Source organism: Hemitrygon akajei, chromosome 16 (genome assembly GCF_048418815.1).
Source record: "Hemitrygon akajei chromosome 16, sHemAka1.3, whole genome shotgun sequence".
NCBI lineage: Eukaryota > Metazoa > Chordata > Chondrichthyes > Myliobatiformes > Dasyatidae > Hemitrygon > Hemitrygon akajei.
The window spans coordinates 93,716,761-93,728,155 of NC_133139.1; positions in this window are offsets into that span (position 1 = coordinate 93,716,761).

Sequence of the window (11,395 nt, forward strand, 5' to 3'; positions counted from 1 at the left end):
TCTCTTAATATGTTGATCCATATAATCTATCTCTTCTCTTCTCTAAGATTGTCACCTTGCTGTGGTGGAAAGGTTGTGAGCTCCTGAGATCCTGAGAGTGATTGCGTCTGCAGATAACCCATCAAGCACTTAGCTCCTGGTAGGGTCACCACTGGTGGTAAGATCAAACGGAAGCTTCCAGACAAAGAGTGATCCAACCAGGACCTCAACAATGAAGATAATGATACATCACAATGACAGTGAAGGAAAATTGCAAATGTTACTCCACTAATTAAGAAGGGTGGGAGGCAGCAGAAAGGGAACTATAGACCTGTTAGCCTGACATCAGTGGTTGGTAAGTTGTTGGAAGCAATCGTTAGGGATGAGATTACAGAGTACCTGGATGTTCATGATAAGATAGGCCAAAGATAGCATGGTTTTCTGAAAGGAAAATCTTGTCTGACTAACCTACTAGAATTCTTTGAGGAAATTACAAGCAGGGTAGACAAAGAAGATGCAGTAGATGTTGTTTACTTGGATTTTCAGAAGGCCTTTAACAAGGTGCCGCAAATGAGGCTGCTTAGCAAGATAAGAGCCCATGGAATTACAGGGAATTTACTAGCATGGATGGAGCATTGGCTGATTGGCAGAAAACAGAGAGTGGGAATAAAGGGATCTTATTCTGGCTGGCTGCCGGTTACCACTGGAGTTCCAGAGGGGTCAGTGTTGGGACTGCTGCTTTTTACAATGTATGTCAATGATTAGGACTATGGGATTAATGGATTTGGGGCTAACTTTGACAATGATACAAAGATAGATGGAGGAGCAGGTAGTATTGAGGAAACAGGGAGCCTGCAGAGAGACTTAGATAGTTTAGGGGAATGGGCAAAGAAGGCAAAGAAGTGGAAAATGAAATACAATGTTGGAAAGAGTATGGTCATGCACTTTTGTGGAAGAAATAAACGGGCAGACTATTATTTAGATGAAGAGAGAATTCAAAATGCAGAGATGCAAAGGGACTCTCCCCAAATAAAAAGAGGGAGACCTCTAGTGGAGCAGCCTATCCAAAAGTGGCCTGGTTGAGGGAAGTGCCTGGTGTGAGAAGTGCTAGTCTTTGGCTCAAGAGGTTTTGGCAGTTGGATAGTGCAATCAAGAATTGATTATCAGTTGATTGGCAATCAAGATTTGAATAGCTCAGACTCAGCAGAAAACAGCTGATTGGGCAATCGAGGTCAGGTGACCTTGCAGCTAGCAAAGCTCAAGCAAATAAAAAGAGGGAGACCTCTAGTAGAGCAGCCTGTCCAAAGGTGGCCTGGTTGAGGGAAGTGCTAGTCTTTGGCTTGAGAATCTTCGGTGAGGAGGCTGAGGGAGGAGACTAAGTCAGGCACAATTGGAGAGGGTGAAGTCATGACCGCTAAGCTGATTCAGTGTGCTATGTGCATGATGTGGGAGGTCAGGGACACTGATGGTGCCCCCGGCTGCTACAGTTGTGGAAAGTGTGTCCGGATTCAGCTTCTGAAGGAGCATGTTGCAGCACTGAAGAAAGAACTGGATGACCTTAGGTTCATCTGCGAAAATGAGAGTTTTCTGAACAGGACCTACAGTGAGGTCATTACACCGAGGATACCGGAAGAGAGAAAGGGGTTGACGATGAGGACGGAAAAGGTGCTTGAACTACAGGAGACCCCAGGGGATGTACCTCTTGTAAACAAGTTCACCCTCTTGGAAGCTGTCAGGACAGAAGATACTGCCAGTCTGGGAGGCAGACAGGTCTGCGAGCCGAAAATTGGTGCAGAAGCAGAGCTGAGGAGTCAGACATCAGGAAGAGCTGTGTTAGTAGGGGACTCCATAGTGAAAGGTACGGAAAGAGGTTTCTGCGGCTACAGGCGAGATTTAAAGATGGTATGTTGCCTCCCTGGTGCTAGGATCCAGGACATCACGGACCAATTGCAGGGAATCCTCAAGGGTGAAGGTAAATAGCCAGAAGTGATAGTGCATTTCGGCACAAATGACATCGGGAAGAAGAGGAAGGACATTCTGCAGCAGGACTTCAGAGAAATCGGAAGAAGGCTGAAAAGCAGGACTTCCAGGGTGGTTATCTCCAGTTTGCTTCCAGTTCCTCGCACTGGAGAGGGCAGGAACAGGGAGATAATGGATCTGAATGTGTAGCTGAGGAACTGGTGCAGGAAGCAAGGATTTACATTCTTGGACCACTGGGATCTGTTTTGGGGTAGGGATGAATTTTACAAAAGGGACGGGTTGCACCTTAATAGGCAGGGGACCAGCATTCTGGCAGACAGGTTTGCCACTGCAACACGGATGTGTTTAAACTAAGTAGTGGGGGGGAGGGGATGAACTGGAAATATAAGGATGGAGTTAAAGGGAAAGTGAAAATAAGAAAAGTTAAAAAGGACAACAGAATCAATGGAGTAGAAAGCTCAAGAAGAGATCATACAGTATGGCCAAGTGAAATAGGAATTGATATGAAAGGAGAGGGGAGAAATGAATTAAAAGTATTATATATGAATGCACGAAGTATAAGGAATAAAGTAGATGAGCTTGAGGCTCAGTTGGAAATTGACAAGTACGATGTTATGGGAATAACAGAGACATGGCTTCAAGCGGACAGGGCCTGGGAAATGAATATTCAAGGATATACATCTTATCGAAAGGACAGACTGACTGGCAGAGGGGGTGGGGTGGCTCTGTTGGTGAGGAATGATATTTAGTCCCTTGCAAGTGGGGACATAGAATCGGGGATGTAGAGTCAGTATGGATAGAACTGAGAAATTCTAAGGGTAGAAAGACCCTAATGGGAGTTACCTACAGGCCCCCAAACAGCAGTCTGGATGTAGGGTGTAAGTTGAATGAAGAGTTAAAATTGGCATGTCGCAAAGGTAATGATACAGTTGTCATGGGAGATTTCAACATGCAGGTAGACTGAGAGAATCAGAATGGTACTGGACCCCAAGAAAGGAAGTTTGTGGAGTGCCTCTGAGATGGATTCTTAGAACAGCTTGTACTGGAGCCTACCAGGGAGAAGGCAATTCTAGATTTAGTGTTGTGCAATGAACCGAAGTTGATCAGGGACCTGGAGGTAAAGGAATCATTAGGAAGTAGTGACCATAATATGATATGTTTTGACCTACAATTTGAGAAGAAGGGAAAATCAGATGTGTCAGTATTACAGTTGAACAAATGGAACTATGGAGCTATGAGGGAGGAGCTGGCCAAAGTTCAATGGAACAATACCTAGCAGGGAAGACAGTGGAACAACAATGGCAGGTATTTCTGGGAATAATGCAGAAGGTGCAGGATCGGTTCATTCCAAAGAGGAAGAAAGATCCTAAGGGGAGTAAGGGGTGGCCGTGGCTGACGAGGGAAGTAAAAGGTAGTATAAAAATAAAAGAGAAGAAGTATAACATAGCAAAAATGAGTGGGAAACCAGAGGACTGGGAAGCTTTTAAAGAGCAACAGAAGATAACAAAAAAGGTAATACACAAAGAAAAAATGAGGTACAAAGGTAAAATAGCCAAGAATATAAAGGATGATAGTAAAAGCTTCTTTAGGTATGTGAATAGCAAAAAAATAGTTAAGACCAAAATTGGACCATTGAAGACAGAAAAGGGTGAATTTATTATGGGAAACAAGGAAATGGCAGATGAGTTGAACAAGTACTTTGGATCTGTCTTTACTAGGGAAGACACAAACAATCTCCCAGATGTAATAGTGGTCAAAGGAACTAGGGTAAAGGATGAGCTGAAGGAAATTCATATTAGGCAAGAAACGGTGTTGGATAGACTGTTGAGTCTGAAGGCTGATGAGTCCCCGGGACCTGATGGTCTGCATCCCAGGATACTTAAAGAGGTGGCTCTAGAAATCGTGGACGCATTGGTAATCATTTTCCAATGTTCTATAGATTCAGGAACAGTTCCTGCTGATTGGAGGGTGGCTAATGCTGTCCCACTTTTCAGGAAAAGAGGGAGAGAGAAAACAGGGAATAATAGACCAATTAGCCTGACGTCAGTGGTGGGAAAGATGCTGGAATCAATTATAAAAGAGGAAATTATGACACATTTGGATAGCAGTAGAAGGATCAGTCCAAGTCAGCATGGATTTATGAAGGGAAAATCATGCTTGACTAATCTTCTGGAGTTTTTTGAGGATGTAACTATGAAAATGGACAAGGGAGACCCAGTGGATGTAGTGTAGCTGGACTTCCAGAAAGCTTTTGATAAAGTCCCACATAGCAGATTAGTGGGCAAAATTAGGGCACATGGTATTGGGGGCAGAGTACTGACATGGATTGAAAATTGGCTGACTGACAGGAAACAAAGAGTAGCGATTAACGGGTCCCTTTTGGAATGGCAGGCTGTGACCAGTGGGGTACTGCAAGGTTCGGTGCTGGGACTGCAGCTGTTCACAATATACATTAATGATTTAGATGAAGGGATTATAAGTAACATTAGCAAATTTGCTGATAACACAAAGCTGGGTGGCAGTGTGAAATGTCAGGAAGATGTTATGAGAATGCAGGGTGACTTGGACAGGTTGAGTGAGTGGGCAAATGTATGGCAGATGCAGTTTAATGTGGATAAATGTGAGGTTATCCACTTTGGTGGCAAGAACAGGAAGGCAGATTACTATCTAAATGGAGTCAAATTAGGAAAAGGGGAAGTACAACGAGATCTAGGTGTTCTTGTACATCAGTCAATGAAAGCAAGCATGCAGGTACAGCAGGCCATGAAGAAATCTAATGGCATGCTGGCTTTTATAACAAGAGGAATTGAGTATAGGAGTAAAGAGGTCCTTCTGCAGCTGTACAGGGCCCTGGTGAGATCCCACCTGGAGTATTGTGTGCAGTTTTGGTCTCCAAATTTGAGGAAGGACATTCTTGCTATTGAGGGAGTGCAGCGTAGGTTCACAAGTTTAATTCCTGGAATGGAGGGACTGTCATATGTTGAAAGATTGGAGCGACTGGGCTTGCATACACTGGAATTTAGAAGGATGAGAGGGGATCTGATTGAGACATATAAGATTATTAAGGGATTGAACACGCTGGAGGCAGGAAGCATGTTCCTGCTGATGGGTGAGTCCAGAACTAGAGGCCGCAGTTTAAGAATAAGGGGTAGGCCATTTAGAACAGAGATGCGGAAAAACTTTTACACCCAGAGAGTGGTGGATATGTGGAATGCTCTGCCCCAGAAGGCAGTGGAGGCCAAGTCTCTGGATGCATTCAAGAGAGGGTTAGATAGAGCTCTTATAGATAGTGGAGTCGAGGGATATGGGGAGAGGGCAGGAATGGGGTACTGATTGTGTATGATCAGCCATGATCACAGTGAATGGCTGTGCTGGCTGGGAGGGCCAAATGGCCTACTGCTACACCTATTGTCTATTGACTTGGGAGTCCTTGTGCAGGATACCCTGAAGTTTAACCTCTAGGTTGAGTTGGTGGTGAAGTAGGCAAATACAATGTTGGCATTCATTTCAAGAGGTACGAAATATAAGAGCAGGGATGTGAAGTTGAGTCTCTATAAGGCACTCATGAGACCAGTTGGAGTATTGTGTGCAGTTTTGGGCTCCTTATTTTGGAAAGGATATTCTGACATTAGAGAAAGTTCAGAGAAGATTCACGGGAATGATTCCAGGAATGAAAGGGTTACTGTATGAGAAACAACTGGCAGCTCTTGGGCTGTATTCCCTGGAGTTCAGGAGAAGGAGGAGGATCTCATTGAAACATTTTGAATGTTAAAAGGCCTGAAGCGATTAGATATGGCAAAGTTATTTCCCATAGTAGGGGAGTCTAGGACAAGAGTGCACGATTTCAGGATTGAAGGAAATCCTTTTAGAACAGAGATGCAGAGAAGTTACTTTAGTCAGAAGGTGGTAAATCTGTGGAATTTGTTGCCTCAAGCAGCTGTGGAGTCATTGGATGTATTTAAGGCAGAGATAGATAGGTTCTTGAATAGCCAAGCCATGAAAGGGTATGGGGAGAAGGCAGGGGAGTGGGGATGACTGGAAGAATTGAATCAGCCCATGAGTGAATGGCAGGGCAGACTCAATGGGCTGAATGGCTGCCTTCTGCTCCTATATCTTATGGTCTTATGAAGGCAGAAGAAGGCTGCGGCAGTGACCTTGCCCTCCTGCTACTGTATTCTGACCACTCTGTCAAGGACCATGTGGTGGCTGCCTGTGCATCATCCTCCCCATGTTAAATAAAGCAATGCACAAGTGTTCTCCGTTAAGGAAATTCTGCCTAACATCCTGGTTATGTGGATCCTGGACTGACCTCTATAGCTCCCAGAGGACCCACCAATAGCCAACTCTTTTGGAGAACATCATACTCAACTCAAGTAATTGCACTGCTATCTCTTCTATCTTAATTAAGACCCTAAATACAGACAACTTGATTCCTCAAACACATTCCCTCATTTCAGAAAGCTAATTGTATGCCTAATTGACTCCATCAATACTACTTTCCACCAATCTCCTGCATAGAAATCTCACAGCTGCAGCAACCCAGGTTTAGCCTTGACCATGTGCTGTCTGTGACTACAGCGGTTTCCACAATGCAAGGATGTGCAGAATAATAGATAAATTGAGCTCCAGTGTGTGGGTGAATAGTAGAATTCAGTGTGAAGTAGATGGCAATGTGGGGTAATTAGTATAATCAGTCATTGATAGTTGACAGATACTTGATGGGCTGAATAGCCTGATTCTGTGCTGTATGATTGTATGATCACAGGCTTGAGACCTCCTTTATCACAGGTGATTCCAGGTATCCACAGTGAGATATCAAAAGAGATGGTTATGGACTTTTAGAAAGACTAAGCTTGCACTGCTCCCTGTTACTATTGATGGTGAGGACATGGATGTGGTGAGGACCTACAAGTACTTGGGAGTGCATCTGGATGACAGATTTAAGTGCAGCACCAACACAGAGGCTGTGTACATGAAGAGCCAGAGTCACCTCTACTTCCTGAGGAAACTGAGGTCCTTTGGAGTATGCAGGCCTCTCCTTCATATGTTCTACCAGTCTGTTGTCACCAGTACAACCTTTTAAGCGGTGGTGTGCTGGGGCAATAGCATCAACACAGGTGATGCCAGTGTGGTGAACTACATATACCTGTCTGGACATGCCCCCTGCTGACTGCTCCTGTGGCTCCTCCCACAGACCCCAGTATAAAGGCGATTGAGGCCTGAGCCCGGCCCTCAGTCTCCAGGATGTAGTATGGTGGTCAACCACTGCGTGTTCCTTCTTCCAGTCAATAAAAGCCGATATCTCGTCTTTACGTCTCAGAGTGAGTTATTGATGGTGCATCAGCCAGCAGGCTTAATAAACTGATTTGAAAGGCTGGCTCTGTTATAGGAGTCAAACAAGACATACTGGAGGCTGTGGTAGATCAAAGGACCCTGGCAATTCAGGACAATGTTTCTCACCCTCTGCATGCCACCTTGGCTGAACAGAGGAGCACTTTCAGTAATAGACTAAGATAACTGCACTGCTCCAAAGAGTGCTAATGAGGTCATTATTATGATTATCAGTTATTAGGCTCTATAATGAGTCAACCTACAGCTGGAGAAGTGTTTAAACTCTGTTTAGCTCTTTGCCACACCTTGCCAGTGTGGACATCCTGTGCAAAACTAAGCAATACTACCATCACTTCTTATCTGGATGCTGTGAATATGCACCCATTACTGAATAATATTACTGTATTATTACTATTTTGCACTGCCATCTTATCAGTGTGAAACTGGAAATCTTGAAATCTTTGACTTGTAAATCTTGTACACCTTATTTTTAAGGTAACTTTTTAAGTTCTTTTCTAATATTTGTCTCTCTGTACACTTGTAATACTACTGTGACACTAATTTCCTTTTGGATCAATAAATCATCTGTCTATCTGAAGAAGTGCTTTAAGGCTAAATTCTAGACCATGTCAGAATCAGGTTTATTGTCACTGACATAATTTGTGAAATTTGTTGTTTTGTGGCAGCAGTACAGTGTAGGCACAACAAATTATGATAAGTTAGGGTAATAAAATAGTGCAAAAGAGGAATAGTGTTTTTCAGTACACGGGCCATTCAGAAATTTGGCAGAGGGGTAGAAACTGTTCCTAAAATGTTGAGTGTGGGTTTTCAGGCTGCTGTACTTCCTGTACTTGAAGGAGGTAAAGAGAATAGAGCATATCTGGATGATGAGGATTCATAATGATGGATACAATATTGTTGAGGCACTCTTGAAAATGTCCTCAATGGTGGGGAGAGTTGTGCCCATGTTAGAGCTGCAACCCTCTGTATTCTCTTAAGATCCTGTGCATTGGTGTCTCCATACCAGGTGGTAAAGCAACCAGTCAGAATGCTCTCCATTTGTAGATGTTTGCTGCAATCCTTGATGACATGCCAAATCTTTTCAAATTCCTAATGAAATATGGCCATCAGTGTTCCTTTGTCATGATCACATCAATATATTGGGCCCAGAACAGATCCTTTGAGATGTTGACACCCATCATTTATCTTCCCTAGAATAAAGGCATGTAGGACACTGAGTAGAATTGGCCCATTTGCCCCATCCAATCCTCTCAACCCCATCCTTCTGACTTCTCCTGGTAACCTTTGACATCCTTACTAATTACAAGCCGTTCAATCTCTGTTTTAAATCTATCCAATAGTTCGGTCTCCACAGCAGCCTGTGGCAATGACTTCCACAGATTCACCAACTTCTAGTTAAAGAAATTCCTCCTCATCTCTATCCCAAAGGGACATCCTTCTATCTGAGGCTATGCCCTCTTGTCGTAGATTCTCCCAATATTGGAAATGTCCTCTCCACAACCACTCTATCCAGAACTTTCAAGAAGAGCCAATTCTCTAAAATTCCAAAGGCAGTTGGAGGTCAGAATATGCCCTCAAATCGTTGAACATTTGTCATAGTAGAGATGTATAGTTGCAGAGATGTGGTTACTGCTTCACTGACTAATCATCATTCATTCATTTTACACACTGAGTTATTCCTTCCTCTAGATCATATATGTCAAACTCAAGGCCCGCGGGCCAAATCCGGCCCGTGGTGGAATTATCTTTGGCCCGCGAGATAATATCTAATTACTATTAAAGCTGGCCCCAGTAATCGAAGCGCCTATGGCTTATGATATGGCTAATGCTGAGTTTATTCAGGTACCAGGTTTTCAGGGTTTTTAGTGTTTATTCGGCAGTCTTGCTCAGCAGTCTTCTTCATAAGAAACGGAATTTGTAAAGTGAAACACTTTGTAGTTATAGCAGAGACTGAGACACATGAGAGCAGGCTGAAAAAATGGAGGCAACGAAAGCTGCGTTCGCACGCGTCCGACTGATCCGGCCTGCATGAAGCTGCATTTTGCTCAATCCGGCCCGTGACCTAAAATGAGTTTGACACCCCTGCTTGAGTCTAGATAATGCCTGGTTTGTCCCACAGCTTCTTCTTTCTGTACATCTTCCCTTATGGTCTGGCAAAGGATGGGACCTCAGCCACCATCATTGTACCCATCAGCTTCTGATAGCATTAAATTTTCTTGCACAACATCATGGAAAAGCATTAAATGTACATTTCATAACTGGTAGTGGTAAAGATAACATGAAAACTATTGTGAATTTGCAGTCCTTGTCCGTTCTTTTCCACACTCACACAATAAGGATCAGTGCAGCATCATTTTATGCATATACAATTAATATCCAACATATACATCATCTTATGTATTTATATTTATTGTGCTTTATTTTATTATTGTGTTTTTTTTATCTTATTGTATTTTCTTTGTGCTGTATTCAATCTGGAGTAACAATTTTTCCATTAGCCTTTGCACTTGTGTACTGAAAATATGTTAAATGATCTGGAATCTTGAATCTTGAAACTGTGGCTAACTCAAACATTGCCTGACCTGTTGACCTAACCATTGTATGGTGCTCCAAATTTCCAGCATCTGCAGTCCAAGAGTATCTCCTAATTAAGTCTTGGTATCCAATATGATTATGACAATTTGTATGTAACTAAATGGCCAGTTACACATTATATGTGAAGAACTGAAAATGTTGATTTTGCTAATTAGTAATATAAATCTGAGTGGGGCACGACAGTGGTGTGGCAGTTAGCCCAACACTAATACAGCCCAGGACATCAGAATTCAGTGTTCAATTCAGGTGTGGAAACAATTCTTTCCTTTCAGTTAGTCCTGACGAAGGATCTCGGCCCGAAACGTCAACAGTGCTTCTCCTTATAGATGCTGCCTGGCCTGCTGTGTTCCACCAGCATTTTGTGTGTTGTGGAAACAATTCACTTTTATTTAAGTTACGTTTATATCCTGAAAATTTTCCAAAATCATTTAGTATTTCCAAACAATTAGGAATAGATTCTTCAGGGTTTGAAATATAAACCAAAAGATCATCTGCGTAAAGAGAAATCTTATGATTAGTCCCATTTATAGCGATACCATGAATATTTTTAGCTTCATGAAGTGTTATGGCCAAAGGCTCCAGTACAAGATTAAATAATAAAGGGCTTAATGGACATCCCTGTCTAGTACCTCGTGAAAGTGAAAAAAAGAGGACCTGAGATTATTCGTAATAACAGTAGCCTTTCATTTGAATCCATCTATTAAGATTATTACCAAAACCAAATTTTTCTAATACCTTAAACAGATATGTCCACTCAACTCTATCAAATGCCTTTTCTGCATCAAGAGAAATAACACATTGGAGAAAGAGTAATGGCCTTTATTAAAGCCTGTTTGATCCATAGAAATAATTTTAGTTAAATTTTTTTCCAAATGGTTAGCCATTATCTTAAAGAGAATTTTTGCATCCACATTTAATAATGAAATAGTGCTATATGATGAGCATTCAGTAGGATCTTTATCTTTCTTAAGGATTAAGGAAACAGAAACTTCATAAAAAGAAGTTAAATTACCCTTCTCAAAAGATTAATGAAATATTTCCAAAAGATATGTAGTAAGTAATTTTTCAATATCTGGAGAGCCTGTTCTGCACTATATTTCTAAATAAAATAAATAAATTCTATCAAGTTTCTCGAGGAGTTCAAAAAGTTAGGCAGCATTTTTGAAAGCAAAGGGGCAATCCCTATGTTAGGATTTCCATTTCTCTGCATTGCTCTTTGCTCTTTCTTTCAAAACCTATTGTATGTTGAAAAACCTTGGTAGACTGGATGTGGAGAGAATATTCAAATCAGAAATGACATACCGTGTGACATATTTTACCCTTTTGAACAATTAACTGTAACAGTTAATTGAATGCAACCATTTTGAATATTTTTACCCTATTGTCTCAACCAGAGAAACTCTCAATAATTCTGCTTGATAACACTCTGGGCTTCTTTGAGAATATTTGCCGATATTAAACAGACAACAAAAGATCATAAGATATAGGA